This window comes from Hyperolius riggenbachi, chromosome 12 (assembly GCF_040937935.1).
Source record: "Hyperolius riggenbachi isolate aHypRig1 chromosome 12, aHypRig1.pri, whole genome shotgun sequence".
NCBI lineage: Eukaryota > Metazoa > Chordata > Amphibia > Anura > Hyperoliidae > Hyperolius > Hyperolius riggenbachi.
This window is the reverse complement of record NC_090657.1, coordinates 231,663,801-231,680,044: the sequence shown is the minus strand read 5'-3', so window position 1 is coordinate 231,680,044 and position 16,244 is coordinate 231,663,801. Positions and strand designations below refer to the sequence as shown.

The 16,244-nt window shown below is 46.2% G+C and overlaps 1 long non-coding RNA gene across 1 annotated transcript in view; it reads left to right on the top strand.

Annotated features, from left to right (window-relative positions):
* The window catches only part of LOC137542556 (uncharacterized), a 208,305-nt gene that overhangs the window by 158,087 nt on the left and 33,974 nt on the right, over positions 1-16,244 (top strand). Inside the window, exon 2 of the long non-coding RNA XR_011025451.1 lies at positions 15,239-15,357. This is a non-coding gene — a long non-coding RNA (uncharacterized lncRNA). The remainder of the gene's footprint in view (positions 1-15,238; positions 15,358-16,244) is intronic.

The following is a 16,244-nucleotide window of genomic DNA, read 5'->3' as shown; positions in this document are numbered from 1 at the left end:
AGTTCCCCTTTAGCGCTGCTTGCGGTGATTTGCGTTGTATAGCTCGCTGTGTACCGCAGGCCCGGGCAGAGTTCCCCTTTAGCTCTGCTTGCGGTGATTTGCATTGTGTAGCTCGCTGTGTATCGGGGGCTTGGGCAGAGTTCCCCTTTAACACTGCTTGCGGTGATTTGCGTTGTGTAACTCGCTGTGTACCGCAGACCCGGGCAGAGTTCCCCTTTAACGCTGCTTGCGGTGATTTGCGTTGTGTAGCTCGCTGTGTACCGGGGGCTTGGGCAGAGTTCCCCTTTAGCTCTGTTTACGGTGATTTGCGTTGTGTAGCTCGCTGTGTACCGCAGGCCCGGGCAGAGTTCCCCTTTAGCGCTGCTTGCAGTGATTTGCGTTGTGTAGCTCACTGTGTACCGCAGACCCGGGCAGAGTTCCCCTTTAGCGCTGCTTGCAGTGATTTGCGTTGTGTAGCTCGCTGTGTACCGCAGGCCCGGGCAGAGTTCCCCTTTAGCTCTGCTTGCGGTGATTTGCGTTGTGTAGCTCGCTGTGTACCGCAGGCCCGGGCAGAGTTCCCCTTTAGCGCTATTTGCGTTGTATAGCTCGCTGTGTACAGCAGGCCCGGGCAGAGTTCCCCTTTAGCTCTGCTTGCGGTGATTTGCGTTGTGTAGCTCGCTGTGTACCGCAGGCCTGGGCAGAGTTCCCCTTTAGCGCTGCTTGCAGTGATTTGCGCTGTGTAGCTCGCTGTGTACCGCAGGCCCGGGCAGAGAGACTCTCCAGAGCCGCAGTCTGGGAGCGGATGGCGTTCACACGCGGGGCTGCCAGGCTCCATGGACGGGGCGGGAAACTTATTAAATGGGAATTTGTTAAGTAGTAAATCAGGGACTTGCTAATGAGAGCCAGACGCGGCGGCACTAATTGAGGGCCCCCTGTAGGTGACGCAAGGCAAGAGCCGCTACCAGGCCGGATGAATGTAGTGCGCTGAGGTCGCACGCACTCACGGCTATCCGATAATGAATAGAGGCGTGATGTATAGACAGTACCAGGGCTGCGGAGTCTGTACAGAAACCATCCAACTCCTCAGCTGGTGAAACCACCGACTACTCCAGATACCCAGAAATTTCTCCAACTCCTCCACTCCGACTCCACAGCCCTGCAAAGTACACGGGGGGCGTCTTAGAGCCGGTACATCGCAGTGCAGTTCTATACAACGGAGTGACTGTGGCTTCTTATGCCCGGTACACACCACGCAATTCTCCCATCAGACTCGCAGGAAATTTCACCACTCAATCATTTCCAGCATGGGGCGGAGCCTGCTAACAGGGGAGACTGCGGGAGAACGCAAAGACCGGGAGGGCTCTATAGGACCCAGAGCCTTCCCCCTCCTTAGGCGAGTATGTTTTTTTAAATATTGCTTCAGATTTTTTTTAAGGGGAGAATCATTTTACACATTTCAGCGCTCCTCCTATTCATTCGCCAATAACTTTATTACTACTTATCACATCAAAATGATCTAGCTCTTTTCCACCACAAAATTAGGCTTTTGGGGGCAATACTGGTTTTTATTCATTAGGGGGAAAAATGGAAAAAAACAAAACCAAGAACACTTCTTATACACGATTACACTCATGGGCGTAGCAATCACCCCTGCAATCCCTGTCATTACAGGGGGGGCCCCTCCACCTCCCTCTCCCCAACCACAAGCGCGGACATTAATTCACAAATACCATGCGCAGGAGCGTGTGCAGTTTTGTTTCTGCTTCCAGAGGCTGCTTCACAGCAGAACACTCTCTGCTGCTGTTCACCAGTTCCCAATCCCCTGAGGTTTGGGGACAAAGGGCCCCAATGCTATCATTTTTGCAGGGGGACCCTATTAAAAGTGAACCAGAGACGAAGCCCCCTCATGTATTTTACCATATAGATCACTGGGAACATTAGAGAAAACACCTATCATGCATTCTGTTTCATTCTGCACTGCACAGCTTGCTTCTAATCAGACCTGATAAAATCCTGACTGAGCATTCAGTCTGGCTTTACTATAAATCACTCAGCTATGATTCCTGAGCAGAGCCAGCAGGGGGCAGGCTTGGACTTGAATAGACATCAGAGAACACAGACTGAGCTATAAATATTCCTGAACAAAGCCAGACTGAATGCTCAGTTGGGGATTTTATCAGGTCTGATTAGAAGCAAGCTGTGCAGTGTAGAATGAAACAGAGCATGGTAGGTGTTTTCTAGGTACTTATCCGTTAGCCGGGCGCATCCGGCAGGTGGCGACAAAACTCCACCAGAGTTACATCTTTCCCTACTATCCATGTCGGCCTGGAGGAGGAATAGTAATTAGCGCCACCTGCCGGATGCGCCCGGCTAACGGATAAGTACCGTTTTCTCTAATGTTCCAACTGATATATATGGTAAAATACATGAGGGTGCTTCGTCTCTGGTTCCCTTTAAGTCTAGCTACACTCCTGATTACACTAATACACTATTTTACTACAAATACACGAGGGGCCCTCCTGCTACTGCAGTATGAGCTCTGCATTGGGCTGTGCTGGCAGCGATCCCCCCATATATACATATATTGAACAGCAGTAATAATTGTCACCCTGGACATTGGACAAGCCTCGTCTTTGGCACCGCGTTTGCTGTTCACATTCACACGGCCTGCGTATCTGATCTTCTATCCGCAAGGCACAGATAACACTATCAGCACAAAAATACCAAGATCGGTGCCAAGCGGCCTATCTCAAAGCCAGCGGCACAGATACGCCGACCAAACAAACCCCGCCCGGCCATGTGAGGTCCCCCCCATCACCCCACGGCCAGAGAAATAACACCACACTTCCCACGCAGGTATGCGCGGCATCAGATAAGCCTTATCTGCCCAACAACCAGCTATGCGGCGGGACGTTCAAACAGACCAGGGGAACATTTCAATCAGGGAATTCACTGATGCACATCGAGAAATGTCAGAGGCGGCCGCAAAGCATTCTGGGAGAACCATACGGCGGGCATAGAAGAAAATCTCCTTTAAAGCGGAACTCAGAACTTCCTCTCTGCTGTAAAAGATAAGCAACAGCATAATACAATTTAAAAGGAAAACATTACTTTGTTACAGCTAATACAAATCGTGCAACAAATCTGCAGTGTGTCTACTTCCTGCTTTCATGGAAGCAGACGGAGGGTTAATATCCTGTGCTTACAAATTAGCTGCTCTGCCAAGGCAGTCAGCTGACACAGCTGACGTCAAATTATGGTGTGATTAGACAGAGATGAGGGGGAATTAGACAGGATAAACTCTCTAAATACATACAGGGAGCATTTCTCTAGGCTTCCCTTCTATCCTGCGCAAGAGTTCAGCTCCTCTTTAAAAAATAAATCACGTTGCGTTTGTTTAGCAGCATGAAAAAGAAGATTCTCAATACAATGTACCACAATCCAGTTACAGATATAACGGCAGCAACAGGCCAGACAAAATGGTAATGGTCAAGTAGATGCAAATCACTTCAAGTTCATGCAAATGTATGCAGATTGAAAATGAAGCAATCGAATTTTACAGGATATGATTGGTTCATTTTCAATCTGCATAAATTTGCATAAACATTTGCATAAATTTGCATCAACTCGAAGTTATTTGCACCTACTTGACCATCACTTAACCTATTTTGGTTCCTGGACGTAGAAACTACGTCCAGGAACCATGCGCGCTACCGCGCACTCCCGCAGCCGATCGCGCACGTGCACTCCCGGCCGAGGATTCGGTAGCCAGGGACTCAATGTATCGGGCTATGGTGCCCGATCACTGATTCCTCTCCCCCGCTGAAAAAGCGACAGCTTCTCTCAGAAGCTGCGCCTTTTCTGGCCGTTCCCTCCCCGATGCGCCACTCTAAGCGTGTGTTACGCTTAGAGTGACGTCATGTAAACAAACTCATGGCCGCCATCTTGTGGCCAAAAAGTAAAACTACAACTAAAATTAAAAAAAAGTTAAACATAACACACATTTACATTATACATCTATTGTTTATCTCCCACCCTCCCAAAAATACCCAAATAAAATGTTTAATATAAAAAAAAAAAACCATTACAATAAAATAAAAAAAAAACATGTAAATATTTACCTAAGGGTCTAAACTTTTTAAATATCAATGTAAAGATGAAATATTTCTATATTTTTTTTTTTATTTTAAACTTGTTAATAGTGATAGATGCAAAATGGAAAAAATGCACCTTTATTTCCAAATAAAATATTGTCGCCATACATTGTGATAGGGACATAATTTTAACAGTGTAATAACCGGGACATATGGGCAAATACAAAACGTGAGTTTTAATTATGGAGGCATGTATTATTTTAAAACTATAATGGCTGAAAACTGAGAAATAATGATTTTTTCTGTTTTTTTCTTATTCTTCCTGTTAAAATGCATTTACAGTAAAGTGGCTCTTAGCAAAATGTACCCCCCAAAGAAAGCCTAATTGGTGGCGGAAAAAACAAGATATAGATCAGTTCATTGTGATAAGTAGTGATAAAGTTATAGGCTAATGAATGGGAGGTGAACATTTCTCAAGTGAAAACGACGGAACCTGAATGGGTTAAGGTGCGTACACACATGCGACTATAGTCGTTTGAAACGATCGTTCCCCGATCGTTTCAAACGACGATCGTTTAAAAAAAAAGCAGCCAACGACCATTAAGTCTAACGACGGATGAGCTACATCGTTAAAAACGAACGATCTAGCTTGGCGGATTTTTCCCAACGACAATTGTTTGTAAAAGTAGTACATCGTTGGAAAACGGTCGTTCGTACTAGGCTTGACATGCGCATTTCGCTATTTCTCCATGGAACTTTTCATTTTTATGCGCAAGCGCAATAGTTGCTTTATGTGATGTTACGTTCGTTCTAACGATCAGATCGTTACACACCTTTAAAAGCTAACTTTACTTAGGTCGTTCTTTCGTCAATCAAAAGTTCGTTCGTCGTTCATAACGAACGATTGTTGTCACATGTGTGTACGTAGCTTAAGACAATAAAAAGAAATGGTCATAATAACTAAAGGTGCAAATACATGACTCGATTTTCCTGTTCGATCGACCATTCAATTTGATAATTTTAATGGATCTGGTGAGATTCGATTATGCTCCATTCTGCGCGGTTGATGGAGATTGGCCAATATCCGCCTGAATCAACCAATTTCCTCGATTGGGCAGGATGGATATTGGTCGATTGTGCAGGGTCTGACTACTGCTCACATGACTGGGCAGGACTGATTTTTGCTTTCACAGAATGGAGGCCCAACATCGTTCAGCTCGATCAGTGGAGGAGAATCGCCAGGAGAGCATAAAGGCTCATTTGAGAGCACAGGATGTTAACCCCGTGTCTGCTTCCATGAAAGCGGGAAGTAGACACACTGCAGATTTATTGCAGGATTTGTATCAGCTGTTTTTCTGGAAAGGTTATTGTGCTGTTGCTTATCTTCTAGAGCATAGAGGAAGTTCTGAGTTCAGGTCCGCATAAATAAACCTAATAAGCCATACAATCGGATTCAGACTAATGACAGCACAAGAAACAAACATTTCTGCAGCCCATATAGAGATCAGACGTGACCCCGCGACTCCCCCCCCTCCGTTTCCTAGGCAACGACACCCCACCGGGGATTTTAATAAGTCAAAATAGGATTCGCTGTCACTTAATGCATTTGGCATTTCTGCATTCCAGAATGATCAGTGCTTGTGATTTTCCATATCTCAGATATTCCACCTAATAACTCCGAGGTCACTCAAGAGCGAAGGGAAAACCAACGCCGCCTCCTTCCGTAAGACGCAAAAGGCGAAATCCCGTATTTACTACATCGCCGATACCTGATCTGTCATCTGCACAGATATATGGTCCAGCCCAGGGGGGCCCACACTTTTTCGGCTTGTGAGCTACTTTAAAAAATGAGCAAGTCAAAATGATCTGCCTATGTACAACTTTAGGAGCACACTTGCATTTACAGAATGGAAAATGTAGTGGGGTTGGGATCTACCATGAAGCCCTTCGCGATCTACCGGTAGTTCGCGATCTACCTAATGAGCACCCCTGGTCCAGCCCATTCAATACAGACTTCCGGACCATGCACCATACAACCAAGTCATGCCTGGGATTAAAATGATCCTCGAAATTTTTTTTTTTTTTTTTTTTTACTTTCGATTGACAAATCTCGCTTGAAGATGTAGAAAATTCATTAAAACCCCCCTGATAAAACAGATGGCAAATTCCTTTAGATCCATCGTTGAAGTAATTTAAAAACATTAATACAAATATGATATTAAAAACCAAGCAGCATATGGGCAGCTGTCAGATGACCTGATAGTAGTTCAGGGGCGTATCTGGGTAATATAGAGCCTGTGGCAAACACTGAAATTGTGCACCCCCCCCCCCCCCCTCCAACAGAGCCCCCTTCCACTCTGAAAACAGCATCCTTTCTCGCGTACATGTGTTATGGCTGCCTGTGTTTTTTGGCTTGGGGTATTGCTGAAGTTACTTCTTTGGAACGCTCTTCTTATTCCCTCTCTGTCCTATTTTCTTCTAACACTGAGCAAAGTGCGCCCTGCATACATAAGTTAAGTAGCCATGTTCCCCAGATGACATAATTAATCTGGTATGAGGTCTGAATGATGGGGAGGCATGGGGGCAGGCATGGCGGTGCAGCACAGGGGCAGGGATGGTGCTGTGGCGCCCATGGCAAGAGCCATGTCTGTACCCCTCTAGATACGCCTCTGTAGTAGTTTATTTCTGTGCCCCTCATAAGAAAATTACTGGTAATACTGTATGCTTAGAATTCACCATTTCCTCAGTACTTATGTACTGCATATCTAAGTAGCAGACTACATAACAGAAAGAACTATGCTGAGGTATATAACAACACACTTGCATTTCATTAGGAACACTCTGAGGTTCTTCTCTGTACAGCTGTGGTGAGCACAGAAAGGTTATAGGAGTTACTGCAGCCTTTTTGTCAGCTGCAAGCAGTCTGTCCATTCTCCTCTCACCATCATGGTGCTTTCTGTCAGCTGCAAGCAGTCTGGCCATTCTCCTCTCACCATCATGGTGCTTTCTGTCAGCTGCAAGCAGTCTGGCCATTCTCCTCTCACCATCATGGTGCTTTCTGTCAGCTGCAAGCAGTCTGGCCATTCTCCTCTCACCATCATGGTGCTTTCTGTCAGCTGCAAGCAGTCTGGCCAATCTCCTCTCACTATCATGGTGCTTTTTGTTAGCTGCAAGCAGTCTGGCCATTCTCCTCTCACCATCATGGTGCTTTTTGTCAGCTGCAAGCAGTCTGGCCATTCTCCTCTCACCATCATGGTGCTTTTTGTCAGCTGCAAGCAGTCTGGCCATTCTCCTCTCACCATCATGGTGCTTTCTGTCAGCTGCAAGCAGTCTGGCCATTCTCCTTTCACCATCATGGTGCTTTCTGTCAGCTGCAAGCAGTCTGGCCATTCTCCTCTCACCATCATGGTGCTTTCTGTCAGCTGCAAGCAGTCTGGCCATTCTCCTCTCACCATCATGGTGATTTCTGTCAGCTGCAAGCAGTCTGTCCATTCTCCTCTCACCATCATGGTGCTTTCTGTCAGCTGCAAGCAGTCTGGCCATTCTCCTCTCACCATCATGGTGCTTTATGTCAGCTGCAAGCAGTCTGGCGATTCTCCTCTCACCATCATGGTGCTTTCTGTCAGCTGCAAGCAGTCTGGCCATTCTCCTTTCACCATCATGGTGCTTTCTGTCAGCTGCAAGCAGTCTGGCCATTCTCCTCTCACTATCATGGTGCTTTTTGTTAGCTGCAAGCAGTCTGGCCATTCTCCTCTCACCATCATGGTGCTTTTTGTCAGCTGCAAGCTGTCTGGCCATTCTACTCTCACTATCATGGTGCTTTTTGTTAGCTGCAAGCAGTCTGGCCATTATCCTCTCACCATCATGGTGCTTTTTGTCAGCTGCAAGCAGTCTGGCCATTCTCCTCTCACCATCATTGTGCTTTCTGTCAGCTGCAAGCTGTCTGGCCATTCTACTCTCACTATCATGGTGCTTTTTGTTAGCTGCAAGCAGTCTGGCCATTATCCTCTCACCATCATGGTGCTTTCTGTCAGCTGCAAGCAGTCTGGCCATTCTACTCTCACTATCATGGTGCTTTTTGTTAGCTGCAAGCAGTCTGGCCATTCTCCTCTCACCATCATTGTGCTTTCTGTCAGCTGCAAGCTGTCTGGCCATTCTACTCTCACTATCATGGTGCTTTTTGTTAGCTGCAAGCAGTCTGGCCATTATCCTCTCACCATCATGGTGCTTTTTGTCAGCTGCAAGCAGTCTGGCCATTCTCCTCTCACCATCATGGTGCTTTCTGTCAGCTGCAAGCAGTCTGGCCATTCTCCTTTCACCATCATGGTGCTTTCTGTCAGCTGCAAGCAGTCTGGCCATTCTCCTCTCACCATCATGGTGCTTTCTGTCAGCTGCAAGCAGTCTGGCCATTCTCCTCTCACCATCATGGTGATTTCTGTCAGCTGCAAGCAGTCTGTCCATTCTCCTCTCACCATCATGGTGCTTTCTGTCAGCTGCAAGCAGTCTGGCCATTCTCCTCTCACCATCATGGTGCTTTATGTCAGCTGCAAGCAGTCTGGCGATTCTCCTCTCACCATCATGGTGCTTTCTGTCAGCTGCAAGCAGTCTGGCCATTCTCCTTTCACCATCATGGTGCTTTCTGTCAGCTGCAAGCAGTCTGGCCATTCTCCTCTCACTATCATGGTGCTTTTTGTTAGCTGCAAGCAGTCTGGCCATTCTCCTCTCACCATCATGGTGCTTTTTGTCAGCTGCAAGCAGTCTGGCCATTCTCCTCTCACCATCATTGTGCTTTCTGTCAGCTGCAAGCTGTCTGGCCATTCTACTCTCACTATCATGGTGCTTTTTGTTAGCTGCAAGCAGTCTGGCCATTCTCCTCTCACCATCATTGTGCTTTCTGTCAGCTGCAAGCTGTCTGGCCATTCTACTCTCACTATCATGGTGCTTTTTGTTAGCTGCAAGCAGTCTGGCCATTATCCTCTCACCATCATGGTGCTTTCTGTCAGCTGCAAGCAGTCTGGCCATTCTACTCTCACTATCATGGTGCTTTTTGTCAGCTGCAAGCAGTCTGGCCATTCTCCTCTCACCATCATGGTGCTTTCTGTCAGCTGCAAGCAGTCTGGCCATTCACCTCTCACCATCATGGTGCTTTTTGTTAGCTGCAAGCAGTCTGGCCATTCACCTCTCACCATCATGGTGCTTTTTGTCAGCTGCAAGCAGTCTGGCCATTCTCCTTGGGGTGCAGAGAGCAGTCCCCCATAGGCAAGGTAGTGACAATCACCCCTACTAGTGACCCACTGTATTTTAAACTTTCCTTACTGAAGGTATAGTTTATACATTTTCATATATAGGTGATCTCTATCTTCATTAAAAGACCGGCACAGAGTAATGCTGGCAATATACGGCTCGATTGATCATTTCCGATCTCCCGCCCGATCGATTCCGCGCTCGATTTTGCATACGGAACAATGGGAAAAGATAAGAAAAACGAATAGAAGATAAGAGAATTACCCGCATAATCTAGCGTGGAAAACAATCGGGCGTGAAATTGAGCGGCAAAATCGACCCGTGTATTCCCAGCATTACATCCTATACTGTACATACTGGAGGTAGCAGAGATCAGCACACACTGCAACTAGTTTACTATCAATACAGGCACAGAGTAACAGCTTATACTGTACATACTGGAGGTAGCAGAGTTCAGCACACATTCCAATCTGAGCCAGAGATACACACCTAGCCACTCACTCTGCTCCTCCAATGAACTGCGCCTGACCGCCCCCCGCATCACCCAGTCTCATGCACGCCTCCAGGACTTCTCAAGAGCTGCTCCAACACTATGGAACTCCCTACCTCCCCCCCCCCCCCCATTAGGGTTTCCTCCTCCTCCAACATAGTTAAAAAGGCCCTCAAAACTCACCTTTTCACTCTGACCTACCCCCCACCCCCCTCACTAGTGCTCTAAACCCGCAGCTGAACTCTGGTCCCCTACCTTTTGTGTCCCTTCCTCTCCCTCTAGATTGTAAGCCTTTGGGCAGGGTCTTCCTTGTGTTTCCTACCTGATCATGCACCTCCATTACCGTACACCCATCCTATGGATCTGAGTGAACTCAGCTTGCCTAATCTCCATGCTCCCCTCCAGTGACTAAGCATTACCTTGTACTCATACTGTGCTGCGTGATCTGGTTTACATGTATTCCTGTATTGTCATATTGCTGTATGTCACCCCTAAATATTGTCTGTAACCTAAACTAATGTCCAGCGCTGCATAATACGTTGGCGCTTTATAAATAGAATAAATGTGGATCTAAGCACAAGCTGTCAGGAAGCCCGGTTCCTCGGTCTCAGGCAGGGGCTGTGTGATGAGGTTTTCCGTTAAGAAACAAATCCCATTTCTGGGAGGTCGGAGGTCAGCATGGGTGGCTTCATTCCAATCATGTTTCTAGGAAAGGAGAGAAAGTCTCCAGTATAAATGACGGGGTCACCTCCGCCCAGCACTGAGTCACCTGCTGCTCGTTCTTAGCCCCCGACACACAGATCTAATCGCAACAGATTGTGGTCTGACTCCGCCCACAGGGCCACATGCTCTTGTAAAGGGCCCCCGGACTTATGTATTGAAGTACAAATTCAATCACTCAGTTGCTATGAGGCGGTGTAACCCCTTTCTTTAAATATGTAGTTAAAGCCTCAAACACGTACCGGGAGCATCAGCCCGGATCTGGACTCGATGCCTAGGGGGACTTTTCTGGAACGAGTTCTGTACAGACATGTTGCTAGCCTTCAGCCTTTATCGCTATGGGGGGAGGGGGGGATAAATGGAGTATGAGTGCTGTACACACACTAGATTCTAAGTAGAGCTGCCCCAAACCAGTCACCAAGCTGAGAAACATCTAGCATGTGTACACGATGTTTTGTGGGCTGAATCATGTAATTGCCAAACTCCACTGCAGCTCTCGCCCTCTTCCCTCAGGGCCCGTCTCCACTAGAAAGAATCTGCATGCGTTTGCCGCATGCGAATTCGCATAGCCAATACAAGTGGATGGGACTGTTTCCACTTGTCAGGATTCCTTTGCGTTTTTCGTGCAGAAAAAATCTGCACGGCAGAGCCATCAGAATTCGCATACCGCTATGCAAATCGCATACAATGTTTTTAATAGGGAATTTCGCATGCGGCATTGGTATGCAAATTTTCATGCGAATTCCCATACGATTCCACATGAATCAATGGAAAAGCACACAGGCACTGCCATGGTTAAATTCGCATACATCGTCATCCATGCGAAATCGTATGCGAATTCGCATGAAAATTTGCATACGACCACATGCGAAGTTTGCATCCGCATCAGTGTTCTCCCCAGAATTTTTTTCCAGCCGGGTGGCATGAAATAGTAGCCGAATGGGTTGAGATGAAAATGTGAGGAGGTGAGCCGACGACAGTTGGGTGGTCACCAAATCTAGCCGGGTGGAGCACCTGGCTAAAAAAACTGCGCATGCAAATTTTTACCGCGGCGATTCCCACCGCACAAGTGAAAACGGGCCCTCTGACTTCAGCCGCTGGGTTAGTGTCAGATGTGATGAGAGATAGCTCAGCACTACAACCCAAATTTTAAGTTACCAGGGAGTCAGCCAGTCACCGCCCTTATCCACCTAAGGGTAACTTCAATACAAAAATAAAAAAGGCCGGGTCTCGACCTGGATTTTAGGCCAGTTGGCCAATTTATTGCAAATATCACAGTGTAGAGCACAACGTTTCGACCAGTGCGGCTTTTTTCAAGTGCTTGCAGAACCTTAGTGCCACTCAGGTCCTGTAAGCACTTGAAAAAGGCCGCACTTGAAAAAGGCTGCCTACGGTGGGCTGGAGGAAGCCCCAGGTAAGTACCGATTTCATTTATTTCTACTGCTCAGGGTCCATTTAAGTTGATAGATTTTGGGCAATTTTTAGCAGGGCTGTGGAGTCGGAGTCGGAGTAATTTTGGGTGCCTGGAGTCTGCGTCGGGAAAAAATGCACCGACTCCGACTCCTGATGAATTTAAACTGTAATTAAAATAGAAAATATGATAAAATGTTCTATTTCTCAGATAATAGTCATCATAAATAAGTTATACATACAATAATAGCTGTGCTTAGTCCACAAAAATGAAATAAACCAATCAAAATTAGTTACTTGTGCGGCTTCAATAAAGCAGTCCCCGTATTTTTAAAGTCAGATATACACATCTGATTGTGACTGTATATATGATGTGTACACAGGAATCTCTTATATATACTAAATAACATCTATGCTGTAAGAATAAAGCCTGGTGTGTAGCCGTGTCACTAATAGAGATGGTCAATGAGATGGAAATAATTCTGCATTGATGCTGATTTATGCAAATGTATGCACTCTCTTTGCTCATGAAATCAAATAATTTGATATGTTGTTAAAATTTGGTTTGGTGACTACAAATTAAAGGGTACCTGAGACGAATGAAAAGAAAGGTTTTATACATACCTGGGGCTTCCTCCAGCCCCCTTCAGGCCAATCAGTCCCTTGTTGTCCTTCTCCGCCACCTGGATCTTCTGCTATCAGTCCCGGTAATTCAGCCAGTCAGCGCAGTCCGGCCACATGCCGCTACCACAGCCAGGAGCGTTATGCACCTGCGCAATAGTGCTGTGCAGGTGTAGTACACTCCCGGCAGCAAAGTGTGTGCATGCGCACTACGCCAGACTGGGACTCATAGCAGAAGATCCAGGTGGCGGAGGAGGACAGCGAGGGACTGATTAGCCTAAATTGGGCTGGAGGAAGCCCCAGGTCTGTATAAAACTAATTTCATCTGTCTCAGGTTTACTTTGTTACACAGTAGTACTATACTCTACATATGCACTCCCCATAGAGCTGCAGGGAATCCACTGAGAATGTTGTGCACATTGAACATAGAGGTGTTGTCTATCACCCATAAACCTGGTTCAGATTGTGCATGAAGAATGTGTAATAGAGGAAGAATCTCCTCATTCTCCTGCAGAGTACCTGCACATCATTCTTACATGTACCCACACTTACATTGCCTAGGGCCTGATAGATGTTCTTTGTTCCGGTTTGTACCTTTTACAAGTACTCTTACCAAGGACTAGTTTTAGTCTAAAGGGAATAAATATAGTAGTCTACATATCCTTCTCACTTCAGTTGTCTTGTAAAATTCCTAAGCGTTGGCAGTTAAGAGACGAATTTCATGTTACATACGTTCAATCAACAAGATTGTAATATGCAAATTAGAGGAGTCTGAGTCGGTGGAATCCTCAACTGAGGTGTTGGAGTCGGTGGATTTTTGTACCGACTCCACAGCCCTGATTTTTAGTCTACCCATCCATATTAAATCTTGTTTATTTCAGGACAAATAGGGCTTTCTTTTGATATCATTTAGCTATAGTAACTATTTGCTTGTGTTTTCAAGAGATAATATGTCTAAAAAAATAGAAATTTTCTGCATTTTTCAATATGTAAATATCTCAAATTGCAGCAGTAAAACGTTCAGAAACAGACTGATCCACATGTTTTGTATGCAGAGATGTCAAAATGATGTAGATTTTTTTTAATTTTTTTTTTTTAGGTGCACTGCAGGGGCACTAAATAGAGGTGGAAAATAGGATTTTAAGACCAAAAAAGTAATAATTCTGCGATCCTAGTGATCAGGTGATCAGGAGCCAATCGAAAATCGCTCCTCATTCATTCCAGAGGGTGCCAGCTGTGAAAGTACACAAGAATGCCGGAGTAAAAATCTATAATGTGTCAGGAACTAGCATCCCTAGACAGGACATAGATTTTCATATGCGTGGTCCTGAAGTGGTGTAATGACCATTCCTAGTTCTCATCACGTTGGTGGCACCACCTGATCTGCTTATTGATTTACCCTGCTATGTCTTAAAATGACCCAGGTAATGGGTTGATAACCCACCACTTAATCCTACAGAATTTTGTTGGACGCAAATCATTTCTAGGCTCCCTGGATCCCTTCCGTCCTCCAATCATCGGCCACCTGAGTCTTTCAGATCTGGAGAAGTTTAGTAAATTGTGTCGCCCTTGAAAGAGGAGCTGTCTGCCACACAATCTCAGAAAAATAACCACATATATAAAGTAGATACAGTAAATACTTCCTCTACTTACATAACATAGGCAGGGCCGGATTTACCATAAGGCACTGTAGGCACATGCCTACAGGCCCCTGATGATGGAAAGGGGGCTCACTCCCCTCCCAGAGCGCCTCCCTCCTTCCCTATGCAGAGTCCTGATGAGAGTGTAACTGAGAGGTTACTAAGCCGGCTCTCAGCATTCCACTGACAAGATCTCCCTTCAGTCAGGGGCGCCTCTAGCTACTTAATACTGAGGTTCCTCTAGCTACTTAATATTGAGGGAACTTCTGGGTATCTAATACTAAGGGGCACCTAAGACGTGCAAGGGAAATAAGGTATAAGTGGCAGCTGAGCCAGCCAGCACAAGCCAGCACACTTGCGGTGCGGTTCGGTAGGGGTTTGTAGGTCCATGGAGGGCGGAGTTTAGGGTGCCAGCACATCTGTGCCTATCGGCTCCTGTGAGGTAAATCCGGGCCTGAACATATATATTGCACTGTCTACATTTTGATTTTAGTGACTTTTCTATATTAAAAAATTAGAAAATCCTTCTTAGGATTTTCCATTTTGACTGTGTCTATCTTGAAGACAAACCGGACACCATTTCCTCCCTTACTCTGTCTGTGTATGCCCCTCCTCCTCCCAGTCTTCAGACACTCCCACCCAGCTCTGCAGTAGAAAGTGCATTGAGAAATATTGGCCAATCAGAGAGGAACAGAGGTGTGGGAGGGGAAAACAGGAGGTAAAGAGGCTTCAGCCAATCAGGCTGCATTAGTTAAGTCTGAGAGGAAAGTAAAGAAAAACCCAGCATGCACTGCAACTTCCTTTGTGCGGCAGATGTACCAAATACGAGCCAGGAAAACAGGGCAATGAGGTTTTATGGAGAAGAAAAATAAAAGTGGTTTTTAACTTGTGGATTGCCTGTTTAGCATCCGTATTACTTGTTTACCAGATAAAAATAAAGAATTGATTTTTGATTTTATGCCCGACCGTTACTCTTTAAAGTTGTTATTTTTAATTTTTAAAGTGTTTACAAAAACTAACGCTCCTGTTTTCCAATTCAGCGGTTGCCACGGCGTCATGAGCCCCCAACAGAAGAATAATAGTCTTCCCTGAGGGCATGGACTGACTGCCCACCCCGGTCCAGGACGAGGTGTGGTTGGACGCTGCCGCCGGGACACAAGTAAGTTGAGTGCAGGAGATGGAGGGACTCTTTGAAGGTTTTCCTGGATTTAGGCGTGACCACTAGATATTGACATGTGTTGGCAGAGCTGGAAACATTACCTATTGTCAGCGGTTTATTAGAAAATGAGCTGGAAAGTGCAGTGTGTTCCGCCGGTGGGATCTTTCCGTGCTGGCTTCTTTGTTTCTAAGGTTTTGGAGGACATTGTCCCCTTTCATCTCAAGGCCAAATGTTCCTCTTATTCAGGTCTTCTAGCATCACACTGAGCGTGGCGAGCGCCCAAAACTGCAGCCTGGACAACGCGGCATCTGCCTTTGTCTTGGAGTGGAAAGTGGGCAGCGCTGGTCGTGTCGCGGAAGAGGTGTTGGTTTCGTGATGACCACATTTTCTTTCCTCCATCCATCGCCCCAGTGTACGTAGGGAAGGAGTGGGAGATCCTGATTGGCTGCCAGGGTGACAAGAGCGGTTTTGGTTTCCAGAAAACTTAGGCAACACTTGCATAGTGGAGAGAGACAGAGCTGGTGGAAGAAAATTCAGTACGTTTTTTTTTTTTTCCACTAACTCCGGGGGCAAAAAATATTTTTTTAATAATGTGGGAAAAAGCGAGGCAAGGCTTCTCGGGGCACACTACGCATTTCCTTAGTTTGGCATGGCTATTGCAGCAATGTAATAGACTGCGGCCTGCACACTGGTAATTCTGGGATCTGGCCCTTGCCGGACCCCAAATTACTTCTCCCTATGAGGTACTATGACTTGGAGGGGAATAGGGGGGGGGGGGGGGCATCAATCAGTTCACCCTGCGGTTCAGTACCACCTACATGGAAAAACGTTTTGTTTGTTTTTTTCCCCAATTTCTCTTCATCTGGTAGATTCAAGACTTCCTCCCC